Source organism: Pongo pygmaeus, chromosome 19, assembly GCF_028885625.2.
Source record: "Pongo pygmaeus isolate AG05252 chromosome 19, NHGRI_mPonPyg2-v2.0_pri, whole genome shotgun sequence".
NCBI classification, from domain to species: domain Eukaryota; kingdom Metazoa; phylum Chordata; class Mammalia; order Primates; family Hominidae; genus Pongo; species Pongo pygmaeus.
This window is the reverse complement of record NC_072392.2, coordinates 44413698-44432724: the sequence shown is the minus strand read 5'-3', so window position 1 is coordinate 44432724 and position 19027 is coordinate 44413698. Positions and strand designations below refer to the sequence as shown.

Sequence of the window (19027 nt, the reverse complement as noted above, 5' to 3'; positions counted from 1 at the left end):
CGCATTTAACCCCCACTCCCGTCTAGCCCCGCCCCTCAACTCCTGTCCGCTAGAGTCGTCCGGCCCAAGACCAGGGCGGGTTCTCGGTGCAATCCCACAATCGGCCACAGGGAGGGGACGGTGGCTGTAGAAGCCGAAGGGCCTTCCCCTAAGTAGGGGGCGGCGGAAGCGGAAAAGGCGGGACTTGGGGAGCACGTTACGTCCGGACGCGTCGGTGGTAGGGCTGGATCTCCGAACCTGAAACCGGGAGCTTCTTGCTCGTGTTTGCTGTTGAGAAGCTACCGGCCGGGTTGTAGACTTCGGACCTAATGGCAGAGATAATTCAGGAACGCATAGAAGATCGGCTCCCGGAATTGGAACAGCTGGAGCGCATTGGACTGTTCAGTCGTGCGGAGATTAAGTGAGAGAGGGTTGGGGAGAGGGAAGAGCTGAGACGGCCTGAGGGGAGGTTGGGAGTGTGTGGCAGGGGCTAGGTGTGGGGACGCTCGACCTGTGTTTACTTTACCTAAACGTGGCGGAAGCCCATTTCTCGTTTTCGGTGATGTCCAGAATTAATTTCTCATTCGTTGCAAGGTAATCCGTCCGTCTACTTACCCATCAGACATTTTAACAGCCCTTCATGGAGCCGGGTCTTAGGGCTGTAAAGGTGATAAAGCCAGGATTCCTGCTCCTTAGGAGCTAATTGGGCAGAGTGTGGTGGAGGAGACAGACAAATTAAATATTTTGATAACAGTGTATTGTAAGTTGATTGTAGTACCTTGTACTGCTGTAGGGATGGGAACAGAGTGCTGTGGGAGCCCAGGGGGAGTGGATAAATTCCTAACTAGACTTGAAGGTGGGGACCATTGAAATCAATTTCATATGCTACTCCAGAGCCTAACTACAGCGCCTGGCACATAGTAGACATTCAGTAGCGTGTTAAAATTATGTTAAATAGTTTTTAATGGTTTCTGTGACTGTTAATTTGTTTTGCAACGTCTGAATGTAGTAATGTGACTCAGAGCTTCAAAGTAAGCATTCGTTAATGAAACACAGAACATAGCAGTGTGGACGCTTAGAAAGTGCTCAGTTAAGGTTAATGTTACCATTACTAAAGACACCTGTCTTGCACGTCTTGCATTAAATTCTCCTAATATATACTTGTCATATGTTCATTCCTTAGCTAAGGACTCTGAATCTTCTCCCATAAGTCCTTCGTAGTAATAAGTCTTTTTAAAGGCAGACGCAATTTAGATTTTTAAAAAAATTTACATGTTGAGAACTCAGAAATAAGAGGAATTTCGGAAAGAAATTTATTATTAAAATTTAAGTGACCTGAACTTGGAGTAAAAGAAGTCTTTATTAATACCAGCCAGGCGCTGTGACTCACACCTGTAATCCCAGCACTTTGGGAGGCCGAGGTGGGCGGATCACGAGGTCAGGAGTTCGAGACCAGCCTGGCCAATATGGTGAAACCCTGTCTCTACTAAAAATGCAAAAATTAGCTGAGCATGGTGGTGGGCGCCTGTAGTCCCAGCTACTCAGGAGGCTGAGGCAGGAGACTCGCTTGAACCTGGGAGGCCGAGGTTGTAGTGAGCCGAGATCATGCCACTGCACTCCAGCCTGGGCGACAGAGCGAGAAAAAAACAAACAAAAAAAACCAGCATACATAAATGGTATAAAGTTCTTAATTGTATTTGCTTTGCTGGTGGGAGTGTCATTGGTTTTGGGAGTTGATTAAGATGATTTTTCTGAAAGTTTAAAAATGCATCCTGATACGCTTAAGAACACAAAAGTAATTGTGTAAGAGAATACTTTATATTTTTTTGAGATGGAGTCTCGCTCTGTCGCCAGGCCGGAGTGCAGTGGCGCGATCTCGGCTTACTGCAACCTCCGCCTTCCAGGTTCAAGCAATTTTCCTGCCTCAGTCTCCCGAGTAGCTGGGACTACAGGCACGCACCACCACGCCCAGCTAATTTTTGTATTTTTAGTAGAGATGGGGTTTTACCGTGTTGGCCAGGGTGGTCTCAGTCTCTTGACCTCTTGATCTACCCACCTCAGCCTCCCAAAGTGCTGGGATTCCAGGCGTGAGCCAATGTGCCCGGCCACAATACTTTCTTATGAAAGATAACTGTAGGAATTTTGTATTTTGAAAAACCTGTTTTAAATATATTCATAATAAACTTAAACATTTAATTTTTGCAGTTTTCAAGTGAAGTTTAAATGGCTTTCTCCTCAGGGCTATCATTAAGAAGGCTTCCGATCTAGAGTACAAAATCCAGAGAAGAACCCTTTTCAAGGAAGACTTTATCAATTATGTTCAAGTAAGTGTGTAATTAATAATTTCTTTCTTTTTTTTTTGGTGAGATGGCATCTCACTCTGTCACCCAGGTTGGAGTGCAGTGGTGTGAATGGTGTGATCTCTGCTCACTGCAACCTCTGCCCTCCAGGCTCAAGCGATTCTCCTACCTCAGCCTCCTGGGTAGCTGGGACCATAGGTGCATGCCACCATGCCTGGCTAATTTTTTGTACTTTTTGGTAGAGACTGGGTTTTGCCACGTTGCCCAGGCTGATCTCAAGGGATCCACCCACCTTGGCCTCTCAAAGTGCTGGGCTTACAGGTGTGAACCACAATGCCCGGCCAATAATTAATAATTTCATTACTTCTTTTTTGAGGCAGGGGCTCACCTTTCACCCAGGTTGAAGTGCAGTGGTGCCATCACGGCTCAGTGTAGCTTCCACCTCCTGGGCTGAAGCCATCCTCCCACAGCCTCTGGAGTAGCTGGGACTACAGGTGTGTGCCAGTATGGCTGGCTAGTTTTTGTGTTTTTTGTAGAGACAGGGTTTCGGCATGTTGCCCACGCCCAAAATGCTGGGATTACAAGTGTTTGTGAGCCACTGGGCCCAGCCTTACTTTTTTTATTTTTGTTTTTGAGACAAGAGTCTTGCTCTGTCACCCAGGCTGGAGTGCAGTGGTGCGATCTTGGCTCACTGCAACCACCGCCTCCCGGGTTCTAGTGATTCTCAAGTCTCAGCCTCCTCAGTAACTGGGATTACAGGTGTATGGCACCACACCCAGCTACTTTTAGTAGAGACTGGGTTTTGCCATGTTGGCCAGGCTGGTCTCGAACTCCTGGCCTCAAGCAATCCACCTGCATCGGCCTCTCAAATTGAGTGCTATGATTACAGGCATGAGGCATCATGCTCGGCCCTAGCCTTACTTTTTAATCCCTTCACAAATTGATTGATTGGTTGATTAATTGAAATAGAGTCTCTCTGTGTCACCCAGGCTGGAGTGCAGTTGCGCAGTCTCTGCTCACCGCAACCTCCACCTCCTGGGTTCAAGTGATTCTCCTGCCTCAGCCTCCCATCCCTTCACAAATTTAAAATCAGTTCTAGAATGATGAGCTTAACATCAAGTTTCACTCTTGTTGCCCAGGCTGGAGTGCAGTGGTGTGATCTCAGCTCACTGCAGCCTCCGCCTCCTGGGTTCAAGCAGTTATCTGCCTCAGCCTCCTGAGTAGCTGGGATTACAGGCGCCCACCACCACGCCAGGATAATTTTTGTAGAGAGAGTGTTTCACCATCTTGACCAGGCTGGTCTCGTACTCCTGACCTGGTGATCCACCCGCCTCGGCCTCCCAAAGTGCTGGAATTACAGGCATTAGCCACCACACCCGGCCAACATCAATTTTTTAAAAAATTAAAAAAAGAATTCCAGAAACGTTCATTAGATAGATATTTCTGAACAGGAGTAGCATTGGGAGTAGCATTACTCCACTAAGACTGTAGTCCTGGCCAAACTGAACTTACTTTTCCCCTCCTCTTTCTATCTTGTCGTTTTCTTTCTTTTTTTTTTCTACTGGGTTCGTAGATCAGAGATTGTCAGAGACATAGTGTGTATCAGGACTTCAGCAAGAGATTTGCCTCTTGGTGAGCAAGATACAGGAGAGTGAATGTGATGATTGTAGAGAATTGAAAAGTTACTACTTATCTGTCGTCTGTCCACTTGGAAAGAGGTGTGCTGCAAGATTTCTTCATCTTGTAAATGCATGGAAGATTTGAATAAAGAAAAATTATCTCAGACCAATTTTCCAATGGGGGAGAATAGCTAATATGTTGGATGACGGAATCAGGATTCAGAAAGAACCAATAACAAGATCACATGTTTATAAGACTAGAAGTTTTGGTTGGGCGTGGTGGCTCATGCTGTAATACCAGCACTTTGGGAGGCTGAGGCGGGAGGATCACCTGTGGTCAGGAGTTCGAGACCAGCCTGGCCAACATGGTGAAACCCCCATCTCTACTAAAAACACAAAAATTAGCCGGGTGTGGTGGTGGGTGCCTGTAATCCGAGCTACTCAGGAGGCTGAGGCAGGAGAATCGCTTGAACCCAGGAGGTGGAGGTTGCAGTGAGCCAAGATTGTGCCATTGCACTCCCAGCCTGGGAGACAAGAGCGAAACTCCACCTAAAAAAAAAAAAAAAAAAAAGACTAGAAGTTTTGAGCTTAGATTTAAAAAGACAAAAGACAGCTGAACAAATAATATATGAACCTTGGCTAAGCCATTGTTTTTGGAAGAGGTCCTATGAGTAGATTGCTCACTCAGAATGAGCCAAGACCATATTATGTCAAAGATAGAATTTTTTTTTTTTTCCAAATAATACACTCACTCTTGCCCAGGCTGGAGTGCAATGGTGCGACACCCATTGCAGCCTCGAACTTATAGGCTTTAGGTGATCCTCCTGCCTCAGCCTCCCAAGTAGGTAGGACTACAGGCTTGTGCCAGATGGCTGGCTAATTTTCTTATTTTTTGTAGAGCTAGGGTCTCCTTATGTTGCCCAGGCTGGTCTTGAACTCCTGGACTCAAGTGAGCCTCCTGCGTTGACCTACCAGAGTTTTGGGAATTACACACTTGAGCCAGTGTGCCCAGCCAAAAGATTTCTTAAAGCTAAATTAGACTGTGAAAGCACAAACCATGAGAGAAAAGACGGATTGATTTGATTGTGTTCAAAATACAAATTTCTGGAGGGGCATGGCGGCTCATGTGTGAGACAGGCAGATCGCTTGAGCTCAGGAGTTCAAGACCAGCCTAGGCAACATGGCAAACCCCATCTCTACAAAAAATACAAAAATTAGCTGGGCATGGTGGTGCACACCTGTAGTCCCAGCTACTCTGGAGGTTGAGTGGGAGGATCAGTTGAACCTGGGAGGTGGAAGCTTAGTGAGCCATGATGGCGCCATTGCACTTCAGTCTGGGTGATAGAGACCCTGTCTCAAAAAAAAAAAAAAAAAAAATTTCTGTGCAAAAAAGACACTACAAATAATGTGAAAATACAAGCCACAAAATGTGAGAAAATATTTGCAACACATAATTAGAACTACATATACACATATATAAAGAACTGTAAATAGAGAAGAAAATGAAAACTAAAAAGAAAAATGGGCAAATCATGTGAACGTGAAAGTCACAAAGGGGAAACATCACTTGTAGTTAAACTTATGAAAAGACATCAGCCTTATCAGTAATTAGTTAAAGATTAAAACCAGGTGTAGGGGCCGAGCGCGGTAGTTCATGCCTGTAATCCTAGCATTTTGGGAGGCCGAGGCGGGTGGATTACTTGAGGTCGGGAGTTGGAGATCAGCCTGGTCAACATGGTGGAACCCCATCTCTACTAAAAATACAAAAATTAGCCAGGCACAGTAGCACGTACCTGTAATCCCAGCTACTGGGGAGGCTGAGGCAGGAAAACTGCTTGAATCGGGAGGCGGAGGTTGCAGTGAGCCTAGGTTGTGCCACTGCACTTCAGCCTGGGTGACAGAGCGAGACTCCATCTCAAAAAAACAAACAATAAAAGAAAAACCAGGTGTAGGACTGCTTTATATTCATCATAAGAGCAAACCTTTTTTTTTTTTTTTTTTCTTTTTTGAGATGGAGTCTCACTCCGTCACCCAGGCTGGAGTGCAATGGCATGATCTCGGCTGACTGTAACCTCTAGCTCCTGATGAGCCTCCCAAGTAGCTGGGATTACAGGCACACACCACCACCCTCGGTGAATAGGGATATGGCTAAAGGGATAATGTTGAGTAAAAATATGGATTGATGGGCCGGGCACGGTGGCTCATGCGTATAATCCCAGCACTTTGGAAGGCCAAGGTGGGTGGATCACTTGAGGTCGGGAGTTCAAGACCAGCCTAGCCAACATGGTGAAACCCCATCTCTACTAAAAATACAAAAATTAGCTGGGCATGGTGGCAGGCGCCTGTAATCCAAGCTACTCGGGAGGCTGAGGCAGGAGAATCTCTTAAAGCCAGGAGGCAGAGGTTGCAGTGAGCCGAGATTATGCCACTGCACCACTGCACTCCAGCCTGGGCGACAGAGGGAGACCCCGTCTCAAAAAAAAAAAACAAAAAAAACCTATGGATTGATGGATGTAGCATGATACCATTTATGTAAAATTTACAAGCGTTCAAGACATCATTATAATAAAGTCCAAAGTCATGTTTGGGAATGATAACAAAGTCAAGGTAATTGCTGCCTCTGGAGAGGGAGAAGAGTAGAATCAGAGATAGGTACATAGGTAGCTTCATTTTTATATGAACTGTTTTATTTCTAAAAAAGATTTGAAGCAAATGTAGTGCAATGTAGGTTTTGATGTAGCTGCACTGTAGCTGCATGGGGTGTTTTATATGCTTGAAGTATTTCATGGAATAATTTTTAAGTGAAGCGTGTAATTATAAGCTTGTTAATTCTGTTTAAGTTTTATAGCTAAGTAAATGTTAAGTGAGTTCTAGACATTTATTGTAAATCATGTGATAGCACATTATTTTTTATTTTATATTCTTGATTTTTGTTTTATGACTTTAACTAAATTTCCAGTATTTAAAAGGTTTTAGATTTTCTAGCTTCTCATTTTTTTGTATGTTTTTCTTTCATAGTATGAAATTCATCTTTTGGAGCTGATCCAGAGAAGAACAGTAAGTAGAAGATTTTCTAGAAGTTGGAGAAAAATACAGAACTAAGCAGTATGGCTGTATAGTTAGGACTTGTGTTTGGGAGACAGTGTTGATAAAACTGTGGTGATATGCCTACAATGGATATTTGTAATTATTTGTTTGCTTCATCAGTACCATTAAGTGGTCAAGTAGGAATGCTGTTTTGGACAAATGTGATTAAGTTGAGGCTCTGTTTTTTTATGTCCCCCTTTAGCACATTGGATATTCATTTAAGAAGGATGAGATTGAGAATTCTGTTGTACACCGGGTACAAGGTGTTTTCCAACGTGCCTCAGCAAAATGGAACGTGAGTGATCAAGGCATCCTTAACTTTATGAGATGTGAAGATAAGTATTATACATATTGTATTAGGGATTCAAATGCAGTTTTCTATTTTTATCTTGGGTATCTTTATACTTACTCTAATGATGGTATCATTACTCAAAACATTTTTTGAGCCACTTAACAAACCAGTAAGAAAATTGATCTTATTACCTTATAGTTATTCTATGAGGACAGTGCTGAAAACAGTGTATTTGATACATTACTAAGGATTGGAAATTTGGGAGATATTTGTATATATTTGTAAGTACACTGAAGACTTAGAGCTAGAAGATAAATGGTTATGTAGGGGCAATACCTCAGAAACTTGATTTTTTTTTCTTTTCCTTCTTTTTTTTTTTGAGATAAGGTCTCACTGTGTTGCCCAGGCTAGAGTACAGTAGGGTGATCTTGGTTCACTGCAACCTCTGCCTCCCAGGCTCAAATGATTCTCCCACCTCAGCCTCCCCAGTAGCTGGGATCACAGGCACATGCCACCATGCCTGGCTAATTTTTGTGTTTTTGGTAGACATAGGATTTCGTCATGCTGCTTAGGCTGGTCTCGAACTCCTGGGATCAAGTGATCTGCCCACCTCAGCCTCCCAAAGTGCTGGGATTACAGGAGTGTTTGGAATTGGATATATTATATGAGAAGTATTTTGGATTCTTGGGAATGACAAATTTTATATTGCTACCCCAGATTGAGATCCTTTAAGAACTGCATTAAACCAACTGGATAGATAACAAAGTTTTTTTGGAGCATTGTGAGTGGGAGTTGGGGGAAAGGTTGAATTATCATAGTTAAGAGATCTGAGGCCTTTGTGAGGAAGAGCCAGATAGGATGAGAGGTGACTGTATTTTCTGAAATCTGCTTCTTTTTTTTTTTTTGGTGGGGGATGGAGTTTTGCTCTGTCGCCCAGGCTAGAGTGCAGTGGTGTGATCTTGGCTCACTGCAACCTCTGCCTCCCAGATTGAAGCAATTTTCCTGCCTCAGCCTCCCCAGTACCTGGGACTTCAGGCACACACCACCACGCCTGGCTAATTTTTGTATTTTTAGTAGACAGGTTTTCACCATCTTGGCCAGGCTGGTCTCGAACTCCTGACCTCAGGTGATCCACCTGCCTCAGCCTCCAAAAGTGCTGGGGTTACAGGCCTGAGCCATTGTGCCTGGCTTTTTTTTTTTTTTTTGAGGTGGAGTCTTGCTCTGTCACCCAGGCTAGAGTGCAGTGGCACACAATCTCGGCAGCTCACTGCAACCTTCGCCTCCTAGGTTCAAGTGATTCTTCTGCCTCAGCCTCCCTAGTAGCTGGGATTACAGGCACATACCACCACACCTGGCTAATTTTTTTTTTTTTTTGAGATGGAGCCTCCCTCTGTTGCCCAGGCTGGAGTGCAGTGGCCTGATCTCGGCCTCCCGGCTTCAAGCGATTCTCCTGTCAGCCTCCTGAGTAGCTGGGATTACAGGGGTCTGCCACCACATCTGGCTAATTTTTTTGTATTTTTAGTAGAGACGGGGTTTCACCATATTGGCCAGGCTGGTTTTGAACTCCTGACCTCAAGTGATCAATCCGCCTTGGCCTCCCAATAATCTTTGTAATTTTAGTTTAGGTGGGGTTTCACCATGTTGGCCAGGCTGGTTTCAATCTCCTGACCTCAAGTGATCCGCCCACTTCGGCCTCACAAAGTGCTGGGATTACAGGTGTGAGCCACCGCATCCAACCTGAAATTTGCTTGTTTTTAGCAAAATTAATTAATGCAAAGGTGTATTATATGTAAAGGTCAAATTTGGGCAGCTTACTACATTGCTTTTCTTGCAGGACGATGTTCAACTTTGGCTCTCGACTATGTGGTTTTTTGTAAGAAGTGGGTGAGTAAAGCCATGCATGTCTTGCTTCCTCTAACCGTCTTTTTGTTAATCTGCCCTTTAAGCTTCATGCCAGATGTTTTTTCCTGAAGTGTAGGGTTAACATGAAAAAAGAACCCAAGAAGGCGGAACATCAATATAACATTGGATATCTGAATGACTATGGTTTCCAATTCAATTGAAAAGAATATAATTTTTACGTGTATTTGTTCAATACAGTTGATTTTTTAAAAAGATATTTGAAGTGTTTAGTGGTTTAATTAAGGTAGAAAGTTATGAGGGTCTGTGTTCGTTTATATATCCCTGGCAATAGCATGTCATGCTCCATTGGATTTTACAGTTGGTAAAGTTAGGGTACATATTACTTAGAGAGTAAGATCAATGATTTATCTGTGCAGGAAGTAGAAATATTTTCCTTTTTTACAGGCTACTAAAACTCAACTTAGCAAGGTATTCTCTGCCATGTTGGCGATTCATTCCAACAAGCCAGGTATGGTGAAATCTTTGTCAATTTTTCTACATTTTATTTAGACTCAAGCCATTTTGGATTTTATTTCGCTTGATGAATCTAAGAGAAATTATTTTGAGGACTTGAGCTTAGGCAGTTGGCCTCAGCAGTTTTTCTTACTGAATAGCTGCCTCGTAGTTCACCCCTGCCTGCTATATACTAGTTACTGTCCTAGGTGTTGTATCTGCAGGCAAGAAGGACTGTATTTCTTTTTTTTTGAGACGGAGTCTCGCTCTGTCGCCCAGGCTGGAGGGCAGTGGTGTGATCTCGGCTCACTGCAGCTTCTGCCTCCCAGGTTCAAGCAATTCTCCTGCCTCAGCCTCCTGAGTATCTGGGATTACAGGTGCCCACCACCACGCCCAGCTAATTTTTGTATTTTTAGTAGAGACGGGGTTTCACCATGTTGACCAGGCTGGTCTCGAACCCCTGACCTCGTGATCCACCCGCCTTGGCCTTCCAAAGTGTTGGGATTACAGGCGTGAGCCACCGCTCCTGGCCAGACTGTATTTCTTTTTAGATGATGGCAAAATAAACTTTTGAATCCTTTGTGGGACATTTTATTTGGAGGCAGTCAAATCTGAGGAATTTTAGAAGCTTAAAGGGGAAAATATCAATATAAATTTTAGAAGAGTGCTGGTACAGAGTAGACTCATGTTTTGTAAGAGAAATATTTCTCTTGTGAATAATGTATAAATGGTCTAGTTGATAGTGGAGGGGCCTCAGTACCTATTCTCAGGGTATTAGGCTTAATCAGATATCTTATACCACACAAGACTCAAATAGACTACATTTGGCACCAGTTTACTCAGAAATATAGCAGGATAGCCTTAGGTATGTTCCTTCTGCAGAATGCTCTTAGCAGAATGGAGGTAGCCTCTGGTTCCTAAGGTGACTGTTCAGGTATGATGAGATGAGATCATATCAGTAGGTAGGGGATCCACTCTGGTTTAGAAGCCCCATGGATGGGCGTGGCTTCTACAGATCCTAGAAAGGTCATGCTCAATTTTAGGAGTCACATGTTCACGGAAGCCCAAAGCAATTGCTTGCCACCATTGCTGACCCTTCTATTCCAGGTGTGGTTACCAACCAGGCGTCATTTTTAACAAAAGCAATCTTGATAAGATAGGTGACCTTTATTAAGTGTCTAGGGAAATAGCTAGAATGTTAACTCAGGGTTAATTTCCCATGTAGAAGGACAAAGGGTTTTAGAGAAAATTATGAATTATAATTTATTTTATTTTTTATTTTTTTGAGACAGAGTCTTGCCTCTGTTGCCCGGGCTGAAGTGCAGTGGTGCGATATCAGCTCACTGCAACCTCTGTCTCCTGGGTTCAAGGGATTCTCATGCCTCAGCCTTCTAAGTAGCTGGGATTACAGATGTGCACCACCACGCCTGGCTAATTTTTGTATTTTTAGTAGAGATGGAGTTTCGCCATGTTGGCCAGACTGGTCTCGAACTCCCAGCCTCAAACGATCTGCGCACCTCAGCCTCCCAAAGTGCTGGGATTACAGGAGTAAGCCACTGTGCCTGGCCCTATAATTTCTCTAAATATTGAGAAAAGAGCAAAAAATAATTTTATTTGTTGTAAGATCAGCAGTTTTTTCTGGCCTTTTTTTTTTTTGACATGGAGTCTTGCTCTGTCGCCCAGGCTGGGGTGTAGTGGTGCGATCTCAGCTCACTGCAACCTCTGCCTCCCAGGCTAAAGTGATTCTTCTGCCTCAGTCTCCGTAATAGCTGGGACTATAGGAGGGTGCCACCACGCCTGGCTAATTTTTTGTATTTTTTAGTAGAAACGAGGATTCACCATGTTGGCCAGGCTGGTCTCAAACTCCTGACATCAAGTGATCTGCCTGCCTCGGCCTCCCAAAGTGCTGGAATTACAGGTGTGAGCCACTGTGCCTGGCCTTTTTCTGGCATTTTACTACCTTTAAAATTTGTATGTGGGCCAGGCACGGTGGCTTATGCCTATAATCCCAGCACTTTGGGAAGCCGAGGCAGGCAGATCATTTGAGATCTGGAGTTTGAGACCAGCCTGAGCAACATGGTGAAAACCCATCTCTACAAAGCTACAAAATTTAGATGGGCGTGATGGCGTATGCATGTGGTCCCAGCTACTTGAGGGGCTAAGGTGGGATGTTGGTAGGTGAAGACTGCAGTGAGCTGCATTTGTGCCACTGCAGCCTGAGCAGCAGAGCAAGACCCTGTCTCAAAAAAGAAAAAAATTGTATGTGACTTACAATAATGTCCTTAGATCTGATGAAAACAGTAACAGACACTTAGGTACTCATTCTCTAAATTGAACATTTGTTGTCATTTACTCATTTGCTTCAGAATACTGTTTCTAATTTTAGATAATGTAACCAAGCTTTGCAGTTAGAAACTGTCTGTCCAAACTGCTTCCCCTTTTGTTAAAGGTTTCTTTAAAAAATTGCTTGAGTGGGCCGGGCGCAGTGGCTCATGCCTGTAATCCTAGCACTTTGGGAGGCCGAGGCGGGCGGATCACGAGGTCAGGAGATCAAGAGATCAAGACCATCCTGGCTAACATGGTGAAACCCCGTCTCTACTAAAAATACGAAAAAAAATTAGCCAGGCATGGTGGCGGGTGCCTGTAGTACCAGCTACTCGGGAGACTGAGGCAGGAGAATGGCATGAACCTGGGAGGCGGAGCTTGCAGTGAGCCGAGATTGCGTCACTGCACTCCAGCCTGGGCGACAGAGTGAGACTCTGTCTCAAAAAAAAAAAAAAAAAAATTGTGTGAATATTAATATTGGATCATTTGGTTCTTTTCTTGTCTGGCTTGATTAATTTATTGAAATGCAATCTGATGGTTTTTCACTTACAGCTTTGTGGATTATGGCAGCCAAATGGGAAATGGAAGATCGATTGTCTTCAGAAAGCGCAAGGCAACTATTTCTTCGGGCACTGCGCTTTCATCCAGAGTGCCCAAAACTTTATAAAGAAGTAAGTGTGTATGCACATAGGATGAGACGGTGATGTCTCAGTTTGGTCCTCTGGAGACATATTTTTTTTTTCCTTGATTCAAGCAATTCTTACGCCTCAGCCTCCCAAGTAGCTAGGATTACAGGTGCCCGCCACCATACCTGGCTATTTTTTTTGTATTTTTAGTAGAGATGGGGTTTTGCCATGTTGGCCAGGCTGGTCTCACTTTTTTTTTTTTTTTTTTGAGACAGAGTCTCACTCTGTTGCCCAGGCTGGTCTCACTTTTTTTTTTTTTTTTTTTGAGACAGAGTCTCACTCTGTTGCCCAGGCTGGAGTGCAGTGGCAGGGTCTCAGCTCACTGCAACCTCTGCCTCCTGAGTTCACACCATTCTCCTGCCTCAGCCTCCCGAGTAGCTGGGACTACAGGTGCCTGCCACCATGCCCGGCTAAATTTTTGTATTTTTTAGTAGGGATGGGGTTTTATCGTGTTAGCCAGGATGGTCTCGACTTCCTGACCTGGTCATCCGCCCGCCTCCACCTCCCAAAGTGCTGGGATTACAGGCGTGAGCCACTGCGCCCGGCCCATGTATTCTTTATTAAATAAAAAAGGCTTCAATTTATGGAGGCTAGGAATAAGTGTGGAGGTGTGGGTAAGGAAAAACATCTTTTTTTTTTTTTTTTTTTGGGACGGAGTCTTATTCTGTTGCCCAGGCTGGAGTGTAGTGGCCCGGTCTTGGCTCATTGCAACCTCTACCTCCTGGGTTCAAGCAATTCTCCTGCCTCAGCCTCCTGAGTAGCTGAGATCCCACGTCCAGCTAATTTTTGTATTTTTAGTAGAGATGGGGTTTCGCCCTGTTGGGCAGGCTGGTCTCGAACTCCCGAGCTCAGGTGATCTGCCTGCCTCAGCCTCCAAAAGTGGTGGGATTACAGGTGTGAACCACCATGCCCAGCCAGGGAAAAACATCTTTTTATTTTTTGTCCAGTGGTAGGTGTTGACACTGCAGCTTCTAAGTTAGTTGAGAGGTTGTAACCCCTGCCTCCTTCCTGTGGTTGGAAGGAATAGGGAACTAGACTAACATTTTTTTAGTTGAGAGCCAGATTTAACCTCTTTATACTTTTGTTTTTATTTTTTTTTCTTGTTCCCTTTGTTCCCTTGGTTCTCCAAAGAAGCCGTCTTCGGGCTTCTTTGCCTTGTCTCCCTCTTTTCTCCATGTTCTTTCTGTCTCCTTTTCTTGAGATAGATACCTGGTAGTACTTCCTTTCTCTCTTCGGGGACTTACTCCCGTATGGATGGTGCCCTAGAACATTTGAGGGCCAAGCTTTAGATGAAAATCCCAAATAATAGAAAGGATGTATTGGAAGCTGCACTGTTTTCTGAGTCATTTGTCAGGATAAAAGAGAAACTGCTATTTAATTCCTTTTTTTTTTTTTTTTTTTTTTTTTTTTTGAAATGGAGTCTCACTCTGTCGCTCAGGCAGGAGTGCAATGGTGTGTTCTTGGCTCACTGCAACCTCCGCCCCCGGGGTTCAAACGATTCTCCTGCCTCAGCCCCCGAAGTAGCTGGGATTATAGGTGTGCACCACCATGCCCCGCTAATTTTTGTATTTTTAGTAGAGATGGGGTTTCACCATGTTGGGCTGGCTGGTCTCGAACTCCTGACCTCAAGTGATCCGCCTGCCTGGCCTCCCAAAGTGTTGGGATTACAGGCATGAGCCACCGTGCCCAGCCTGCTATTTAATTCTTAAATGAAAGTTCAGGCTGGGTGTGGTGGCTCATGCCTTTAATCCCAGCACTTTGGGAGGCTGAGACAGGAGGATCACTTGAGGTCAGTTGTTTGAGGCCAGGCAGCAATGTAGCAAGACCCTGTCTCTACGAAAAATAAAAATAAAAAAATTATCTGAGTGTGATGGAATGCACCTCTAATCCTAGCTACTCAGGAAGCTGAGGCAAGGGGATCACTTGAGTGCAGGAATTCATGGCCGAAATGAGCTGTGATCACCAGTGCACTCCAGCTTGGGTGACAGAGCAAGACCCTGTCTCAAAAAAATTTAAAAAAGCATCTCCAAAGATTTTCAGTTTATTTATCTTCTGTGTAGTACTTTAGGATGGAGCTGATGCATGCTGAAAAACTGAGGAAGGAGAAGGAAGAATTTGGAAAAGCCAGTATGGGTGTGGTAAGGTTCTAATTATTTTATTCTCACTTGCTAACAATGTATAACATTTCGAGCCTGCTTAGGAGTAAGAGAAAATATTTGGAATATATTTTTCTTTTTTTTTTCTTTTTTTTTGAGATGGAGTCTCGTTCTGTCACACAGGCTGGAGTGCAGTGGCACCATCTTGGCTCACTGCAACGTCTGCCTCCGGGTTCAAGCTTTAATGTTTAATGTTGTTACATTTTGAAACTTCCACATGAGTTAGTGTTACTTATAAATGGACTTAGTTAGGAAAATGAAGCTTTATGCTATAAAAATAGATATTTGGACTAATTAATGTGGTTCTCAAAAATGTTACTTACGGAATAGCCAAATGCTATTCTTTAATGCTGTATGATCTCATAAAGTGATATATTAATGGATTCAAGGAGCTTGAGAAATGTTGTGAAATGTGTGGTTTCCTGGCCTTCTTTCTTTCCCTTTTTATATAGTTTTTTATGTGACAGAATAATTAAAAGATTTAGAATGTTAGAGCTGAGAAGAAACTTTGCTATTGTCTGTTATTGTGGTTTCCAGCTTAGAACTTTTTTCTCAGACGGAGTGTTGCTCCTTGTCACCCAGGCTGGAGTGCACTGGCACGATCTCGGCTCACTGTAACCTCCGCCTCCCGGGTTCAAGTGATTCTCCTGCCTCCGAAGTAGCTGGGATTACAGGTGCCCGCTACCACTCCCGGCTAATTTTTGTATTTCTAGTAGAGATGGGGTTTTGCCATGTTGGCCAGGCTGGTCATGAACTCCTGATCTCAAGTGATCCACCCGCCTCGGCTTCCCAAAGTGCTGGGATTATAGGCATGAGTCACCACGCCAGGCTAGGACTTTTTTATTCAAATAAAATGTTACAGAGAAGCGCAGACAAGACATGTAAAATGTGACCTGTTTTGGTCCAAATTGAGAGTGAGGCCTTAAGCCATGTGATCTTGCCACCACTCTTGGAGCCTGAGAGGACACAGTTGGAAGGTCAGTGATCTTGTTCAAGCTGCACACTTTACAAGTGAGGGAACTGGCCCGGAGAGAGAGACATGATTTACCAGTGGTCATATGGCACAGGTAGTCTAGGATTGTTAATTTTCATCCTAGTGCTTTTCCTCCTTGTACTACCTGTTAAGTTACATTTGATATAACACTCTTTAGGAGAATCCTGATTATTCTGAAGAAATTCTTAAGGGCGAGTTGGCACGGATCATCTACAAAAATTCTGTAAGCATAATTAAAGGTAGGTATCTTTTGAACATTATTTTTGGTAGGAAAGTGAAACATTGTTTTCCTAATGAAGATCTTTAGCTAGTTTTGAAATTTTCCATTAGAATGTATATAAAACTCTGTAGGAATAATGTCCTGTTTCTTTCAGAAAATACTTATTTTTCCTAGGCTATAATTGAACATTTCAGTAACTTATTTATTTATTTTTTGAGATGGAGTCTTGATCTGTTGCCCAGGCTGGAGTGCATTGGCGTGATCTCGGCTCACCACAACCTCTGCTTCCTGGGTTCAAGTGATTCTCCTGCCTCAGCCTCCCAAGTCGCTGGGACTATAGGTGTGTGCCACCCTGCCCAGCTAATTTTTGTATTTTTAGTAGAGACGTAGTTTCACTATGTTGGCTAGGCTGGTCTCGTACTCCTGACCTTGTGACCTGCCCTCCTCAGCCTCCCAAAGTGTTGGGATTACAGGTGTGAGCCACCACGCCCGGCATAAGTCTCTTTTTAAAATTTATATTCTACTCCCATTTTTTTTTTCCTTAAATTTCAATAGGTTTGGGCCGGGTATGGTGGCTCATGCCTGTAATCCCAGCACTTTGGGAGGCCGAGGCAGGTGGATCACCTGAGGTCAGGAGTTCGTGACCAGCCTGGCCAACATGGTGAAACCCCATTTCTACTAAAAATACAAAAATTAGCTGGGTGTGGTGGTGGGCGCCTGTAATCCCAGCTACTTGGGAGGCTGAGGCAGGAGAATTGCTTGAACCCGGGAGGTGGAGGTTGCAGTGAGCTGAGATAGCACCTGGGCAACAGAGCGAGACTTCATCTCAAAAAAATAAAAATGTCAATAGGTTTTTGGGGAACAGGTTTAGTGGTGATTTCTGAGATTTTGGTGCACCCGTCAACGAGCAGTGTACACTGTACCCAGTGTGTAGTCATTTATCCTTCCATTTTTTTTTTGAGACAGGGTCTTACTCTGTCACCCACGCAGGAGTGCAGTGGTACAATCATGGCTCACTGTAGCCTCGACTTCATGGGCTCAGGTGATTCTCCCATTTCAGCCTCCTGAGTAGCTGGGCATGGACCTCTATGCCTGGCTAGTTTTTGTACTTGTAGTAGAGATGAGGTTTCACCATGTTGTCCGGGCTAGTCTTGAACTCCTGAGCTCAAGTGATCCTCCTGCCTTGGCCTCCCAAAGTGATGGCATAACTGGTGTGAGCCATTGCACCCATCCTCAGTAAGTTCTCATGGAGTAACTAAATCATGTGGGGAGTTGAAAATTAGTTCTTTTTTTATGAATACTCCAAAGATATTAACAATAGCTTTGCTTGAGTAGGGGGACACGGGGGTGAGGGGACTATGGGATGACTTTTCTTCTATTTTGTTCTATTTCTCATTTCAAAAAACAAAAAGATTAACTCCAGTACATGAAGAGAATGCTACTTTTAAAGTAAAGTGATTCTTATTGGCAATAAACTTCCCCTCCCCTGCTTTTTAAATTTAGGTGCAGAATTTCACATGTCACTGCTTTCAATTGCACAGCTATTTGACTTTGCCAAAGATCTACGAAAAGAGATTTATGATGAGTAAGTAAAGTTAGTATAAAGGTGAATATATCTATTTCTGATCTTGAGATTAAGGGTTTGAGGTTGGATATTTAGTAGAAGAGAAAGAAGATACCACACTAAATCCCTGGAATAAAAGCTAATATTGGCCGGGTGCAGTGGCTCACACCTGTAATCCCAGCACTTTGGGAGGCTGAGGTGGGTGGATCACCAGAGGTCAGGAGTTCGAGACCAGCCTGACCAACATGGTGAAACCCCGTCTCTACTAAAAATACAAAATTAGCTGGGCGTGGTAGTGCATGCCTGTAATCCCAGCTACTTGGGAGGCTGAGCCAGGAGACTCGCTTGAACCTGGGAGGCGGAGGTTGCAGTGAGCCAAGATCCCACAATTGCACTCCAGCCTGGGCGACAAGCAAAGCTCCATCTCCAAAAAAAAAAAAAAAAATTAATATCATATTATGTTAAAAAAAAAATTTCCTGGCCCAGTGCAGTAGCTCACACTTTGGGATCCCAGTATTTTGGGAGGCCAAGGCAGGTGGATCCCTTGAGCTCAGGGGTTTGAGACCACCCTAGGCAACACGGTGAAACCCTGTCTCTACAAAAAATAAGCTAGGTGTGGTGGTGCGTGCCTGTGGTCCTACCTACTCTGGAGGCTGAGGTGGGAGGATCACCTGAGTCTGGGAGGTTGAGGCTGTGAACTGTGATCTTGCCACTCCACTCCTGTCTGGGTCACAGAGTGAGACCATGTCTCAGAAAAAAAGTATCTTCCTGATTGAGTTATTTGATTCACTTACTGGGGGAAATAGTTTATTCAATAAAAAAAAAATCTAGCCAGGCGCGGTGGCTCAAGCCTGTAATCCCAGCACTTTGGGAGGCCGAGATGCGCGGATCACCTGAGGTCGGGAGTTTGAGACCAGCCTGACCAACATGGAGAAACCACGTTTCTACTAAAAATACAAAATTAGCCAGGCATGGTGGCGCATACCTGTAATCCCAGCTACTCGGGAGGCTGAGGCAGGAGAATCACTTGAAGCCGGGAGGCGGAGGTTGCAGTGAGCCAAGATTGCGCCATTGCACTCCAGCCTGGGAAACAAGAGCGAAACTCCATCTCAAAAAAAAAAAAAATCTAAAGCTTATATAAAATTCTAAATTCTATTTTCCTGGCATTTATCCATAAAATGAGAGTTATACTCATATGTTTATAGTTGAGTGCTGGTAATTTTATTCTTTTTATTTCTTTATTATATTTTTATTTATTTATGTTTTTAATTATAGAGATGAGGTCTCACTATGTTGCCCAGGTTGATCTTGAATTCCTGAGCTCAAGTGATCCTCCTGCCTTAGCCTCCCAAAGTGCAAGGATTACAGGTGTGAGCCATTACACCTGGCTGGTAATTTTATTCTTTAATGTCTGATTATATGGTTTAACAATTATTTGTAAGCTTCGGCA

At 44.0% G+C, this 19027-nt stretch overlaps 1 pseudogene; it reads left to right on the top strand.

The window, feature by feature from the left end:
- The first annotated feature begins 186 nt into the window (after nt 1-186).
- The window catches only part of LOC129017848 (U3 small nucleolar RNA-associated protein 6 homolog), a 34578-nt pseudogene continuing 15737 nt past the window's right edge, over nt 187-19027 (top strand).